Source organism: Equus asinus, chromosome 21, assembly GCF_041296235.1.
Source record: "Equus asinus isolate D_3611 breed Donkey chromosome 21, EquAss-T2T_v2, whole genome shotgun sequence".
Lineage (NCBI taxonomy): Eukaryota > Metazoa > Chordata > Mammalia > Perissodactyla > Equidae > Equus > Equus asinus.
In genome coordinates, this window is record NC_091810.1 from 18923994 (window position 1) to 18935446 (window position 11453).

The 11453-nt window shown below is 44.1% G+C and overlaps 1 protein-coding gene and 1 long non-coding RNA gene across 29 annotated transcripts in view; one reads left to right on the top strand and one right to left on the bottom strand.

Moving 5' to 3' along the window:
- SETD5 (SET domain containing 5) overlaps nt 1-2058 on the bottom strand; it is a 76313-nt gene extending 74255 nt beyond the window's left edge. For 15 of the 28 annotated variants that reach the window (XM_044754199.2, XM_044754197.2, XM_014857953.3 and 12 more), the window contains exon 1: nt 1688-2048. The gene's annotated coding sequence lies outside the window, so the exon portion shown is untranslated. Of the gene's footprint in view, nt 1-1687 lie in introns of all 28 variants that reach the window. The other 13 variants (XM_014857950.3, XM_014857951.3, XM_014857947.3 and 10 more) reach the window with 6 other exon arrangements.
- Nucleotides 2059-2131: 73 nt separating this feature from the next.
- Nucleotides 2132-11453, top strand: part of LOC106841758 (uncharacterized) — a 75860-nt gene continuing 66538 nt past the window's right edge. Inside the window, exon 1 of the long non-coding RNA XR_001400727.3 lies at nt 2132-2233. This is a non-coding gene — a long non-coding RNA (uncharacterized lncRNA). The remainder of the gene's footprint in view (nt 2234-11453) is intronic.

Consider the following 11453-nt stretch of genomic DNA (forward strand, 5'->3'; position numbering starts at 1 on the left):
AGGCCAATTTTCCAAACAATTTCTTTACAGTCAAATTTGAATTTGCAGCTAGAGACAGAGCCTTGTATCATGTCCTATTAAACGACATAATTCATTTTTCTATACATAATGAAAGTCTGAGTAACCCTTAAAGACTCCAATCCTATAATGGGCCAGAATTTTTGGCTACAGAAGAAAACTAATGCTCCTCCTGAGAAAACTGGAAGAAATCCAATAAAACAAAATTTCCTGTGTCCTCCAAGAGGCCCAGAAACCTCTGATTATGTGAATATTCTCTGCCTTAGTCCTAGCTCAGATTCCACACACCTAAAATTACCACCTATAACTTTTCTCTCAGAGTGACCTAAAAACATTTAATGATATAAAATTAACCACCAAGAAATTTTCCCAAATACGGGGTACACAAACATTCTCCTGAAAAGCTCATAACACTTAAATCGGCTGGATACTCTCCAATTAAAAGTATAGCTATGGAACATCTGCCCAACAAAAAAAATGTAAATATGACCTTGGTCACAAATATAGCATTTAAAAGCGACTTATTTAGTCGAGTGACGAAAGAAACTAAAGAACCTGGATTCTTCTAGTACTAGGAACACGAGGAAAACTGGAGAAATGAACTAAAGTAGAGACAAAGCCCAATGGAACCCAGAGCTCTGGGTAAGAAACGAGTTCCTGGTGAACACATTGCACAAGTAACATGAGAAAGCAGAAAATGCAGGTCATACACGCACCCCTGACCCAGACCAGCAGAGCTGGCTGCAGCATCAGTATCCCAGGGAAAGACCAGCTCTTCTTAAGAAGCCAGACAAGCAAAGGAGCGCCATAGAATAAATTAGCATCGAAGGGGCTTTCCCAACAGTTAAACTTTCCCTCTCACGCAATTCACCTACTTAAAAAACCAGGGCTTTTTCGCACCACCATTCACCTCGGATCCCTGGCTTCCACGCAGAGGGAAAGGGAATTCATAAAGGGTACATTTTTCTTCCTTTAAAGACGTTCTCAAACGATCGCTCTCCACGCCCAAGGCAGGGAAAACGACACTGTCTGGCTCCACTCCAAGCTCGAACCCTACAGATCGCAGGGGGCTATCGGAGACACCGGGGTATACGCCACTGAGCGCCCAAGAATGCAAGGTGGGGGCGGCGAAGGTAACGTCTTTAGTGTGGGAAAGGAAGCAATCAGCCGCGATGGGGACCCGAGAACGAGGGGGAAGGCGTCCAGGAACGTTATGGAGGAGAGATGGAGGCCCCCAGAGCCATCGGAGTTGTCACAAGGCCGCGCGAGCGGGGGTGGGGGCGGGGGTGAGGTGAGGGGAAAAAGTATGCCTGTGTATTTCGAGAGGAGGGCAAGGAGAGGCCTACCCTCAAGGAAAAGGTAAACGTGGAGTAGGCAGTTCCCAGGGAAGGAGGTGAAGAGGCGTGGGGGGAGGGGAAGCGTCCTGACCCAGGAAAGACGGGAAAAGCGTCGTGGGGTCGACTGGATCACGGAGGGGACCTCTCCCCCTGGGAAAGTGGGGCGTGGGGGCTGGCGAGGGGGCTGAGAAGGGGCAGCATCCTCCTGCTACGAGCCTGGGGAGGGCCAGGCCCGCGTCCCGAGAGCGAGCGCGGGGAGACGGAGGAGGTGACCCTTCCCTCCCCCGGGGCCGGTCTTAAGGGTAGGGCTCGCTTTTCTGTCGGACCCTTACCTTGTCCCAGGCGCTGCCGGGGCCTGGGCCCGGGCTGCGGCGCACGGCACTCCCGGGAGGCAGCAGGACTCGAGTTAGGCCCAACGCGGCGCCACGGCGTTTCCTGGCCGGGAATGGCCCGTGCCCGTGAGGTGGGGGTGGGGGGCAGAAAGGCGGAGCGAGCCCAAGGCGGGGAGGGGGAAGGGCCAGGGAAGGAGGGGGGCCGGCACTACAGTGTTGGCGGACTGGCGGGACTGGGGCTGCGTGAGTCTCTGAGCGCAGGCGGGCGGCGGCCGCCCCTCCCCCGGCGGCGGCGGCGGCGGCGGCGGCGGTAGCAGCAGCTCGCTCAGCCCGCTGCCCGAGCGGAAACGCCACTGACCGCACGGGGATTCCCAGCGCCGGCGCCAGGGGCACCCGGGACACGCCCCCTCCCGCCGCGCCATTGGCCTCTCCGCCCACCGCCCGGCATCCATTGGCCAGCTCGCCGCCAATCAGCGGAAGCTGCCTGGGCCGCCTAAAGAAGAGGCTGTGCTCTGGGGCTCCGGCTCCTCAGAGAGCCTCGGCTAGGTAGGGGAGCGGGACTCTGGTGGGAGGGAGGTCCGGCGGATTGCGGGGGATGGGTGGCTGAGGTGGTCTGACTGGGAGCTGGGCGGGATGCCTTCTCCCGCGGGAAGTCGGGAGTAGAACGATTGTTACGCTGGAAGGGAAAGAGGAGGTCAGAGGCAGACGGGAGTGCGGCCCGCCCTGCGGCAACCGGAGGGGGAGGGAGAAGGGAGCGGAAAAGCCTCGAATCCGGACGGAGCCATTGCTCCCGCAGAGGGAGGAGCGCTTCCGGCTCACCTCTTGTCACTGATTGGCCGCTTCTCCTCCCGCCGTGTGTGAAAACACAAATGGCGTGTTTTGGTTGGAGTAAAGCGCCTGTCAGTTACAGCCTCGGGCGTGCGCAGCCGCCTGGGGACTCGCATTGCCCCCTGGGTGGGGTGGGTAGGTAGGTAGGGTGGGGAGAGCTGGACGAGCGGGCGCGGTCGGCCTCCCGCGAGGGGGAGGGGAGGGTCAGTGAAAGTGGCTCCCGCGCCGGCGTCCTGCCACCCTCCCCTTCGGGGGAGTAGCTTTACCCGCTGCCTGCTCGGCTTCGGCATTTGATTGGCTGCTTTAGCCCGGGGAACGGCCCCTTGCTATTGGCTCGGGTCCCAAATGAGCGAAACCACTGCGCGGGTCGGCGGGGGTGGCGGGGAGGCGGTCGTTGGTACGGCCCTCCCCGAGGCCCAGCGCCGCAGTGTCTGGCCCCGCGCCCCTGCGCAACGTGGCAGGAAGCGCGCGCTGGAGGCGGGGGCAAGCTGCGGGGCCGAGGCTTCTGGGTGGCGGCGACCGCAGCTCCGCCCCGGGCGCCCGCCGCCCAAAGGGCGAGACAAGCCCTACCAGCTCCCGTGCCCGTGGGGGTGGGGGAAGGAGCGGGGGTCGGTCCTGCTGGTATGTGGGTGGGAGGTGCATGGTCTCCAAAAATCGGCGCGAGCTGCAATCCTGAGGGAGCTGCAGTGGAGGAGGCGGGGAGAAGGCCGCACCCTTCCCGGCAGGGGGAGGGGAGTGCTGCAATACCTTTATGGGAGTTCTCTGCTGCCTCCTGTCTCCGAAGGACCGCCCTGGGCCTAGAAGAATCCCTCCCTCCCCGCGATCTCGTCATCGCCTCCATGTCGAGTCGCTCTTTCTCGATCATGGGAGGAATTCTTTTGCCCGGGCTTAACCTGGTGCCTGGGCGTTGTCCTGCAGGGAATTGAGCAGGTGTAAGATTTTGAGGGTGAGCCCAATTTCTCTGTCTTGCCACAGACTTGAGTTTATGTCACAAAGTAATTATAATAAGGGTGGAGGAGGGAAATGGAGTCCAGGCGTTCACCTGGGGCTGATTTTATGCAGTGAGGCTGCGTGTTGTTAGGTTACCTAAGATCCTCTTTGTAGCATTATTCCTGGAGATAAAGGGAGATAGATTAAAGGCATGATCACCTGAGTTTTTTACTGACACCCCCCCCCATTTGAGACCCTTGCTACACCAACAAAGTATAGCATCTCAGATTCGATCTTAATCTTAAAATTTTAGGCCCCCTCCCTTACATCCCTAGGTCAGGCATCTTAGCAACTCTCACTCACACTTTGAACCCATTTTCTGTTTGTTGTACTTGCTCATCCAGTCCCCAGACATACCACTGGCTTTCTCCTCTCCTGTTTTTGGTAGCCTGGTGAGTCATGAAACCAGATGGGTTGGTTCCAGCACCAGTTAAGGCTACCTACTTGAGCAGAGGCCTCACTCTTACCCAGCAATACATTTATTCCTCCTTTATGGGTTTTCTTGGATGTTTACCTTGATTTTCATTTTATCCTTTTTCCTCAGCTGGGATTCTATCCTTGACGCTCTTCACAGTCCAGATGATCTTGACTACTGCTTTACCGCGAATTGGATGTGAGGTTCAATAACATCATCCTTTTACCTCCTTTGAATACCTCTCGATCTCTTTATTTCTGTTCTCAACAGTAACTGAGCTCAGTTCTTGTAATGCTAACAGCCTCTAAACTGATATCTCAGCTTCCAGTATCATCTTCTGATCCATCTTACATGTTGCCAGGACAGTTGTCCTAACACGCAGACAAAGCATGAAAATGACTTATGCAACTCCTTTACTGGCTCCTAACTACTTGCTGGATGAATTCCATCATCATGAATGTGATATACAAGGTCCCTCAATGGGCTAACTTCATCTTCTCTTAATTTTTTCATTTGCCACGATTTTCCACAAACACTACCTCTCTACTCAAGTGATACAGAATTGGTTGCTGTTTACCCAAGTCATAGTCATGTTGTCATACCTCTTTGTAGGGTAGTTCCTTCTGGAATGCTACCCTTCATGCTCCTTACTCTTCACACCTGTTTAAGATTCAAATATCATCTCCCTTATGATCTTGCCTTCTGTGATCTATCGTCCTTTAAGCAAGACTCCCCTATAAAAAAGTTAGCAATGCTTTCTCCTGATCTCATAGCAAGTTGGATCACAGCACTTCTCAGGTCATTGTCATTGCTTGTTTAAATTCTTTTGATTGTTCTGAGCTTCTTGAGGGTACAGGTTCTTGTTGAGTCTTGTATCACTTAAACACCTAGTGTATTCCTTGATGTCTGGCCAACCCTAAATAAAATGGAGTGAGCAACATGTTGATGTCTTTACAAGGTCTTTTAGATTATTGGTTTCTCAAACAGTTCTTTGTATGCGTGCTAGTGCTCTAGATTAGCACTGTCCCATAGAACCTTCCGCGACAGTGGAAATGTTCTGTGTCTGTGCTGTCCACTATGGAAGCCACTAACCATATATTACTGTTGAGCACTGGAAATGTGGCTAGTGTGACTAAAGAACTGAATTTTATGTAATTTAAATTTAAATCGCCACTGTAGACAGTTTATATGTGGCTGCAGCCACAAACTTGTGTTGTGGATTGCAGAATACTTAATAGGGACATTGATAATTTTCTCTTCATATTGAGCAGTAAGGAAATAAAAGTTGAATCTGTCTGGCCCATTTAGGGTTTTTTTCCGTGCTTGTTTTATTTTACCTATTTCTCTACTTCAGCTGTACTTAGCTGAGAGCTAAATCCAACAAACCATTACTAAAGATAAACCTGCCTTGGACAACAATGTGTTGAGAAAGTAAACGTTGGCTAGATTGAATTTCAAAAAAGGATGCATACTGCATTTTAGGGAAATGGGATTTCATTAAACCTTAATGGTGACAGAAGATTAGTGAGGAATAGGACTATATCTGATGTTACTGAAACTAGCCCTAAATTTCAGTCCTACGAGTTTTCATTTTTGGAAAACTTCATCAGAGGAAGCCCTAATTATCATATCTTAAGTTATAGGGAACCATCACAAAGTAAGTTTCATCCTGATGGAGTATAAATTAATAGATGTTATCTTAACACCAAAATGGTTTTTGATTTATGTGCTAATAGAGCATCTTGTAAATTTCAATTATATTTTTAAAAAATATATTTGACAAAATTTCTCCTTAGAATATGAGATCCTTAGGATAGGGGTCTTCAAACCTCTGTGCACACAGACACTTGGCTTGCTATTTAATGCAGATTGCCAGTTGCACACCCAGAGATTTCTGAATTCAGTTAAGATAGACGGATGGGGGGGGGCACTAGAATTCTGAATCTTTTTCAAGTCCTTATTTGCTTCTGAAGGTGGCCCAGAAACCACGCTGCAAATACAGCCCTGGGGGTGTAGTATGCCTATTTTTCTGACAAAAATTATTACAACTTCAGAGACACACCTAATACTATATGTCCCCTCTACTTTGGGACTTTTTTCCTCTCCAAAAAACTGAATGAATGGGAAAACATTTTGAAAGGCAAAGAGTAGTAGTAGTTAATAGTTTTGGAAACTTGCAGGTCAGGTTTTTTGTTTTTTTTTTTTTTAAGGGAGGTTAAAATATTCCAAATACTGATTTTTGAACCAGTAAGTTCTCCTGTCTGTTTTCCCATTCAATGCATTCCTCAAGGATACAGATTTTTGATTCCCCAGTACCTAACAACAGAGCTGGGTACTCAATAAATGCAGATTTATTAAAACCATTTATACGTGAAATTGGTTTTCAAATAATAGCTTAAGTCCACAAAACACAGAAACAAGGCTCCTCTTATGGAGCAACTTTAGGGTCACACTTAACCTAAGTCTCCTATTTTCTCTTCATAAAGGAAGCTGACGCCTCCTGGTCTCTGAATTCCCCATTTAGCAGTTCCTTGGCTTTCCTGTACGAACCGTTGCACTTAACCCTCTTCCTGTGCTTTACTTCCTTGGGCTTTATTCATTTTTTTGTTTTTTAAATAAACCGGCTACCTATCTCCTTTTGAAGTAGAGCCATATTATTTCTTAGACTTCTAGGACAAAAATTAAGTATACTGAACACTGGTACTTACATGAGAGTTGAAGTTTTTGTAAGGTTTTTTTTTTTTAGATTTGCAAAGTTTGATCTACATGTTTCTTCCATATTTTTCAATGCATGGAGGAGGTTTGCTATAATTATGATTTGCAACTGTTAATCCAATATATGATAGGGATCAGGATCACAAGGGTAAGACTAGTTTGACTATTTTAGGCCAAACTTAGTTGTAGAGCACCTTATTAGGTCACATATCCAGGAGTCTGGTACTTCACTCACAATTCTTGATTTTGCTAGTTTACCTAGTGACATACTATTTTATATGAAGACATTTCTCCAGATGACTATTTTCTTGTCCATGACTCCCCATTCTTGATGGAGTGGGTGAGAAACTGGATTGTTAAGAACTGTTAGTAGCATGGAATCTGGTTTATTTCATCTAGGCCGGGGTTGAACCTGATGAATTATTTGTGGTATGGTGTATACCTTCTTGGTGACTAGAGAGACTACTTCTGCCTTTGATTTTATCTGAAAGTCGTGGTTACATTTAATAATCCTGCTTTCCAGCTTTTTTTCCTAGAGTTCACAGTCATCACGGACCTTTAGTTTGTTACCCTTTGTTTTCTGGTTTTCTAGTTTTTTGGGTTTTCTTTTTTTTTTTTTTAACATGTTTAAGATTGGCTCTTCCTGCTGACAACAGTAACATGTTTTCAGATCATGTTTATAGAATTGGTTATTTTATCAGCTGACTAACCCCACCTCTAGTGTATGGATTCCGGTCAACTCAGTCAACACTCTTCACAGCCTTTCCTCTTTTACTGACCTTTGGTTAAAAATCTCATCCCAGACTTTTGACTGTAATAAATAATGGCAACATATTCTAGTGTGTACTGTAGGAAGAAGCTAATGGAAACATAGTTGAGTTAGAAGAAATGAACTAATAATATTGAGTGCCACTTGTGTGCTGGATAATGTGCCAAACTCTTTGCCAGTGTATGTAGGGTGGTCCTGATACATAAAACCCTATCCTACATTGTAGGAAACTAAAGTTCAGTGAGGCTGAACAACTTTCCTGTGGACACACCAACAAATTAAGGGCCAGGGATTCAAAATCTGGTCTGACTTGCTTAGTCAGTGTTCCTTACCACCTTATGGTACTTTCTCTGATGGAAACAGTCTTTTAGGAAATTTAACCTGGCTGCAGGATACAAAGATGGGTTGTGGGGATGGAGAAATTTGAAGGCAGAGAGACCACTTAGGGGGTTCTTTCACAGTAGTCCAGACATGAAGTGATGAGGTCTGGTAGAGTGGCAATCAAAATGGAAAGGAAGTTAAAGGACTCAACAACTGACCCAGTGTCAGCACTGAGAAGAACAGTCTCAACACGCCACTCCTTAAGCCTTCCTTGAGGCCCTCAACTCACTTGAATGTTGTCATAGCACTTCTCAAAAAATTGTAATTAAATTAGTAATCATGTAATTGGTGGGTTTTTCCCTACTTTTTCAGGTTGCTCCTTGAGGGTAGGACAGTGCTTGTTTACGGCTGTTATCCCTGTTGCCTAAGCATAGGGAGGTCTTCAAGGTCAAAACTTTTTAATACTACTAAGATGTTATTTACTTTTTCAAGTCATTCTCACAAGTGCAGAGGCTACATGATGTGTGATGACATCACTGATGTTAATCGAATGGTGCTGTATATTCTTGAATTTTCTAGAATTTCCTAAGGTGGTAGGTTTATGGTATGAATATTTGTGTTTCTAGAAGTTAACTCACTTTTTATCGTTGTGTAATCAGCAATCCTCAATATTGTGCAGTTGTTATACAATCCTGTAGTTTTCTGTCTGAGCATAAATATAAGTACATTTTGTTGTCTTGTTATGCAATAATGTTTTAAATATTTTCTCAAAAACTTCTAAATTTTTAAATTTAACTACAACTTATTTTAGAATTTAATAACTTTATTCTAAAATAAACCAAGTATGTTTTTCCTAAGAATGGATCATGGCTTAAAAAAGATTATAAGGCTACTTGTTTCAACCCACAGCTACACCATCTATGTCTAACAATGCTAAAAAGATGAAATTAATCAGAGTTCTCTGACTCATAGGAAGAATCAACTCCAAAGAAACCACAGGAAAAAGCTACTGAAGTATCTTAAAGGATAAGTTACTGTATGAGATTGGCTGGAGAAACATACACAATGTCTGAAAAACTTTACAAAAAGCTATATAGTTGCACTGCCTAATGTCGGCTAGATGAAAAGTTTAAAAATCACAGTACTGCTACTTCTTAACAATACAGTAACTTGTCATGTTAAAGATCTGTGTGCAGACAAGAAGTCTGCGTTAATATCTCATCTGTAGAAGTGTATTTATTAGACCTTACAAATGGATGGATCTGCAAACGTGGTTGGGCTTGTTATTTTGCCTGTATTTGCCTGACATCAGCATCCACTAGTCAGAGACTCTCTTATATGAAAGCTTGGCAACAAACAACATGTCCTGAAATGGTCAGACTGTTGATTCCCTTTTTCACTCATGGTTTATCCTGACATTTTCACTAATGGTGAAAAAGCAAAGGTGGTAAAACTGCCGGCACCTTGGCATGAATCATGGTGATGGCACCAAGCTGTAGTCGTCATTCATTCTTCACTGCCGTGCATTTGCAGTATAAATGGGGAGGAAGCCAGGTTCACTTAAGATGTCCTTGTGAAATCAGTAAAATTATGTTATTAAATCTGGACCCTGAGCACGTAACTTTAACATGAGGGATGAGATGGAAAGTTTGCATACAGTACTTCTGCTATATGCTAAAATATAATGGTTGTCTCAAGAAAAAGTACTCATGCAATTCCGTTGCAAGCTGAATTAGCTGTTTTCTTGGAACATCATTTTTACATGAAAGAATGACTCAAATTTTGGTTGTCAGAGTTGGCTATTTGGCAGACGTTTTTTCGAATATGAAGCAAGTGAGCCTTTCAAGGAAAACAACTAACAGCAGTTGTTGTCAGTGATAAAATTCAAACTTTGAAGTGAAAATTAGGATTTTGGGAAAAGTTCTGTCTACTATCAGGAGCTTAACATCTGCCCAATACTTGAGGGTTTTTTTTTATGAGATAGGTGGTGATGTGAATATAATTTTCTTAGATGTTATATAATGAACTGGGTCAACATTTGGAAAATTTATGTAACTAAGAGAACCATTATTTTCCAAATGACCAACACATGAAATTCTGAAAATTGTAAGTAAGTAACATCTCAACCAACTGAATGCAGAAGATAACCAAAAGTCCAGCTGCCTTCTATTAAGGCAGACATTTAAGAGAAGTGAATTGCAAAGATGTAAAACAATGCCACTCTTCTCTGTTATATAGTTACTTCCATGAAAATGTTCATGTAATGCATTCGTTACTATTATAATTTTCTTGTTTTAATTTCTAATATGGTAAAATATTGGTAAACAAAGCTATTTGGGGTGCTCAATTTTTAAGAATATGAAGGGGTCCTACGTCCAAGAAGTTTGAGAAATAGCTGCTCTAGCAGAATGTATATAGTAAACACTCAAATGCCTGTTGAATAACTGGATGGAGTTAAAAATGACTTCCAGGATAGCGTCTGGATGACAGAGAATGGGCATGCTAGAACAAGGAGCAGGTTTTAGTGGATAAAGGTATGTTCATGTTGAGTTTGAGGTGGGACATACAAGGCTAAATATAGAAGGCAGTTGGAAATTTAGAATTTGGGCTCAAGAAAAACAAATACCATTCCCCTTTCCATTGAAAATTTCTTTTATCATAGAATATATCTTCGAATAGCTACAACTTCACAAGTGATAAGCAAACATGTTAACCTTGGGGTAGAAGTATAAGGGTGACAGAGTAGGCCTCTTGTAAACAATGATACATTTTTTTCCTATTATGCACATTTTTAAAATTTGGTACAGGAGAGACCTGTATATGGTGTTTCTCCTGAACTTAAAAAAAAAATGTACCAAGGTACAATAATTAAATTTGATTTTTTTCCTCATACAATTTTCAAACTTTCACCATATTCCCACTGAAATTCCCACATAACATCTCACCTGACTTTGGGAAATGCTATGCTGAGAATAATGCTATGCCTATCTCACTAATTAATATTAAGCAGTTGTAGGCTTTACTGTACTTTAGATACTTTATAGACCTTTTAAAATACTTCCTTTTTTTTCCAGTCTTCAACTTTTTTAAGATTTTATTTTCCTTCTCCCCAAAGCCCCAGTACATAGTTGTATATTATAGATGTAGATCTTTCTAGTTGTAGGTCTTACTAGTTGTGGCATGTGGAACACAGCCTCAGCATGGCCTGATGAGTGGTGCCATGTCCACGCCCAGGATCCAAACCTGCGAAACCCCAGGCTGCAGAAATGCAGTGCGCAAACTTAACCACTTGGCCACAGGGCTGTCCCCTTCAACTTTCTTTTGGTCCTTGCAGTGGAGACCTGAGCCATATCTGACATTGATATGCCAGCACCTACAGTTTCAGCAGTTTCCTGACATTCTTATGACCATTTTAAAAGAAATGTTTAAACAAATGGATTTTTTTCTTTCTAGCCACTAATATATTGTCAGTATGTGAGAAATAACTATCTTTCATTAAATTTATAAAATCTATCTCAGTGTTTGTTGTTTTTTCCCCCCTAAAATTGATTGACTCTCCCAGTAACAGAAGCTCTGGTCCATAACTTCGTCATTTTGTGTTCAGGTTATTAAGATTACCTTCCCCACCTTTTCACATTCTTGTGGTGCAAGAGACCCTCTTCAAAGGTTAAAAAAAACCAAGGTCACACACGTAGGAAGTAGTAGTGGCATACAAAACTCAATCCCAG